Raw genomic sequence first — 5,002 nt, forward strand, 5'->3', positions numbered from 1 at the left:
TTCACAAACATGATTTAATGCAATATCCGTAGTCATGTATTTTAATAGTCATTTTATTGCACTAGTGCTTTAAAAAAATTTCGAAAAAGATTAAATGTCCAGTAAACTGATGCAAATAGAAACAATCACATTAACTATTTGCAACTGTAATTACATCGCCAAGCTACTTCATTCTTTTTGCTGAATTACGATGATCTTAAACATTCCAAGTAGATAAGAAGGTCAGGCTGACAAAGTTGCTCATGCTCACCGCATTGCTGGAGTTTCAGCCGTGTCAGTAAGTTCAACATCACTGTTCCCAGAGGAATCGGAGAGAATATCGGCAGAAGATCTATCTACAGCGTTCTCTACTGCACTGTCTGTGATGGCGCAGCAGCCTACGCGTGTTTCTCCAAGATGGTTCCTATCCATTGAATGCCTGCTCGCTACAGTGCATATAAATAGTTATCAGTATCTGCAGAATTAAGCCGTTCTATAAACTTTAAAGTCCAATTATACTGTAGAGTATATTATTGAAGTTTCCAAGGCATTGAAACCCAGAAAGAACGCAAAAGAAACTCTACTTTAAAATATTCTACTGCCCCAATATGATGTTTCCTCTCCATGCTGTTATTACATTGACAATAAATGAATATGTATTCTGTGCTGTAATATCTACGGACAAAATGAAGTAACTTATTAGCTTCTACTTCTTATTTCATTATATTTTATTATTAACACAGAATTCAAATAAACACCTAACTTTACCCGATAATAAGTAACTTAAAACTCAAGTAAGCACCAAACTACCACATAATAATTAACATAACACTCAAGTAAACACCAAAATCTACCAGATAATCATTAACATAACATTCAAGTAAACACCACACTACCAGATAACAATTAACATAACATTCAAGTAAACACCAAACTCTACCAGATAATAATTAACACACCTTTCAAGTAGACAAAAACCTGCCAGATTACGTTGCTTACCATCATAAGGAATGATTGTCGGTTTAAACATCAATATACCACAGATGTGGTCATGTGGCGTTCGACCAATTAATTGACAGCTAACAGTCAGCCTGGAACAAACAGGAAAGCAGTTCATCAAATGACTTACCACGATATCACCTGAAGACTCAATGTACTACAGATGGTAAAAAGATGGCCTAGGAAAGGTTGCTCTCGTAAACCTTTACTAACCTTTGTCTGTTTGCTAAGGAATCAAAAGGGATTCTCTAGTTGCCTGGTGAATGGAATTCATACACTGAATGCAATTCAAATATTTACTACAATTGTGGTTATCTGAACGGACAAACTATAAGTCCGACTGCTCATCAACTGTACCGCCAACATGACATGAGATGTACTGTACTAGCTTTACGCTACAACTAGCATATTTGGATGTTGCTCCTTCTTTTCATGACTGAGAAGACTTGAAAGTCAACGTGTAATAACCCCACACGATGCTAAAAACTAGTTATGCTTGCATCAATGATCAGTAAAGATCTCCTGGAAGTCTCTTGTAAGTAAAAAAATCAGCCATACAGATGACTGGCTTGCTCTGGTCTACACATCAGGATAAGATCCTTGAGGCAGTAATTTTGAATAGTGACTAACATTCTATGTAGATTAGCAAGATACTATTCATGTGTTCCAATTAATAGCCGAATTTGTACCATTTGACAATTTATACCATGTGCGCTTTCGTGCTATATCATGTACATAATGCTATATCATGTATATAATGCTATGCATTATATTATAACCAGTGTAAACCAGAGTTTTTCAGTTTAGTAAAAACTAGTGGATAGTCATTTTAGGAAAGCAGATGGCTTGCAAGTCTGGAGGCAAAAAAGAAAACACAAGAATATTGAATGAAAAATTCCGGTTCTCTCTTTTATGATGAGCATCACAGACATTGAAAAGAAACGCATATTCAGCCTTTATGCATATTCTGTTTCAAAAATTAAATCCTTACGCTATAAAAAAATTATACAAGACACTCTCTGACCAAAACTGATGGATGATGCCGATAGATTTCTCAGGACAATTGCAGTAAATTGTTTAACAAGTTCACAGAAGCAATGTTTTAATATAATAATTTGGTAAAACATTGTGTACTCCAGCCATGTTACATACTAGTTGTATTCAATTTGGCAAGCATTTTTAGTGAACCTACTACTGCCATAAACTAAAATGTATAAACATGTTTAGACCGAATTATTTGCATAATAAAATGCTGTCACGAGAATTCATTATATTTAATATATGCTCAATTTCAAAATATATTCAGCGGAAACAACCCACAATAACTTTCAAAGTGCCTATTAAGGTTACCAACAGCAAAGGGCAGTGTGACAAACGGGACTACAAATCTTACCCGAGTTTAGCCTTCTCTATAACTTGCTTCATAGGAAGAGATAGTTGACCTAAGAACCGGAGAAGAGTGGGGCGAGCAGTGGTGAATCGATCCTTTACTTTCATAAAAAGAGTGTCTGATGGCAGCGCAGTAAAATGGAATATCAAAAAGACAAGTAAAGTGTTAGCAGTAGTAACTAGTAACTTAATGCTAACTGACACTGCAGTCAGCATATACTCATTATCTTGAATTTCTTGCTGAACCAACATTGGATAGCCCACCTGCTCCATCATCGAATCAGTTATCGGAAAATCACTGCAACTTTAGAAGCAGGTTAGAGAGATGTTTTGAAATCCTCTACTATGTTGCATGGGACTGTCAACTGTAAAGCTACATTTAAGTTAATTAATGTTTCTAAATGCTCTATTGAGCTAGATGGAGTTGTCATTTAGGAAACTATGGTAAAACCTATATTATAACACCACATTGATTTAAACGCCACCTCTAATAGAAGCCAATATAAAAGGGTTGAAAAATACAACGTAACCGTCTATTTGAACATCACTTCTAATAAAATGCAACTGTAGTGGAATTGTTGAAAAATAGAGCGACATAGCATTCAAATAAAGGTATTACGGTATATTCATTTGAATATCATCATTTTTTTTAAATGCTCTACGGAGTTGGACAGTATTCAAATGCTATTTGACTGTAATCCAATTTGAAGAGAAATTTATATTTCTAACAGTAATAGTCTATTTCAAATACATGTACTACAAGAATGTACCTCATTGTGCCACCTTGGCTCAGTTGTATTGTCGCAAACAGATGTCCTAAAATCCTTGTAGTGGTAAGAGAGAGCAGGTTGAGACCTATCCTGTCCTAGCTCTACTCGTATTTTTACATAAGGGTCAGGATTGAAGAACATGCCCTTTCTCACATGAGTAGCCTCAATGTCTGCATACAATGGATCTTAGAGATTATGCATGATCTTGACAAGGTGTATTTTATGCCTTTAAACACGTTATCACTACGTTAGTGAAAACATTTTAAATGCTGAAGAACAACACCTGATAAACAAACAGTCCAATGACAGCAGTCAGAAAGTGACCACAACGACTTGACACGTGAGTAACATTATGACACTACATGTAAGCAAGCAGACAGCCTAGCAACAGTTAGCCTACCTTCGATTGCTAGATGCACTATTTCTGCCTCACTGTCCATGGATGTCTGACCCCATAGACCACTCTACAACAAAATTGTATGTAGCAACCTTGAAGGTGCTGGGTACATCCTCTTATCGCTATAGTGAAATCTCAACAATAGGTTAATGTAAACAGAAAACTTATCTCTTACACCAGAAGAAGAGGCCAAAGAATTCCTGACTAGAATTGGCTCTGTAACAGCTCTCAGATTTCCAGTGTTACCATGGTAATACCGAAAACATATTCTTGTTTCAGCTAAAAGATATAACACGAACGGAGTAAAATACTTAGTATCTATGTAATCTAGTGGTATAATGTAAAAGAAATCTACGTAATATTAAAAAATTAATTTGTGTCCATAAAGATAAATATTTTATTCATGTTATGCTAAAGATCTATCTGTATTTTTAAAACAATTGTGTCAGATTGTGCAAAAGTTTGAAGAAAGCATAGGAGTAGGAAGCGGACTGAATATGAACATACGTTCTGTGAATACGGAGGCTATTCTATTAAAAGGCCAGACAAGATCTCCTTTTTTGCTGCCACTCACGCCACGATTCTTGTAGTCAAGTCATTTTCCAGGATGAGCTTGATCTAAATATAACAGAGGATATGCCAGTTTAACTGTGGATAAATGTTAGATGCATTTTATCATGAGTGGAAGGTTGCTGACATTAATTCCTAAATACTCAGGCTGCAATAACCTTCATAGCTTGGTCCTTTAAATTTAGATACATTGCTAAGTACTCGACAAAGACCATTTTAAAACACCCTGTTACAGAAAACATGACTATGACCTACAGATAAGCATTCAGGAAACATAATAGCAAAAGCTCAAGCTTCTGTAACCTCTTTCCAACCAGCAACATGCACCACAATAAGCTAATTAGCTCAATTGGAGCATTTCTAGCATGTTTGGTTGAAATTGGAAAATTACATTTTTCAGTTTTGTAAGACGTTTGTAATATTCTCACAATAAGCTAATTAGCTCAATTGGAGCATTTCTAGCATGTTTGGTTGAAATTGGAAATTTACATTTTTCACTTTTGTCAGACAATTGCAATATTCTCACAATAAGCTAATTAGCTCAATTGGAGCATTTCTAGCATGTTTGGTTGAAATTGGAAACTTACATTTTTCAGTTTTGTCAGACGTTTGTAATATTCTCACAATAAGCTAATTAGCTCAATTGGAGCATTTCTAGCATGTTTGGTTGAAATTGGAAATTTACATTTTTCAGTTTTGCCAGACGTTTGTACTATTCTCACAATAAGCTAATTAGCTCAATTGGAGCATTTCTAGCATGTTTGGTTGAAATTGGAAATTTACATTTTTCAGTGTTGTCAGATGTTTGTAATATTCTAGCAATAAGCTAATTAGCTCAATTGGAGCATTTCTAGCATGTTTGGTTGAAATTGAAAATTTACATTTTTCAGTGTTGTCA

At 35.1% G+C, this 5,002-nt stretch overlaps 1 pseudogene; it reads right to left on the minus strand.

The window, feature by feature from the left end:
• Positions 1 to 403: 403 nt before the first annotated feature.
• LOC137410123 (E3 ubiquitin-protein ligase HECW1-like) lies at positions 404 to 4,152 on the minus strand (annotated as a pseudogene).
• Between the last annotated feature and the right edge of the window lie 850 nt (positions 4,153 to 5,002).

Source organism: Watersipora subatra, unplaced genomic scaffold (assembly GCF_963576615.1).
Source record: "Watersipora subatra unplaced genomic scaffold, tzWatSuba1.1 SCAFFOLD_192, whole genome shotgun sequence".
NCBI classification, from domain to species: Eukaryota; Metazoa; Bryozoa; class Gymnolaemata; order Cheilostomatida; family Watersiporidae; genus Watersipora; species Watersipora subatra.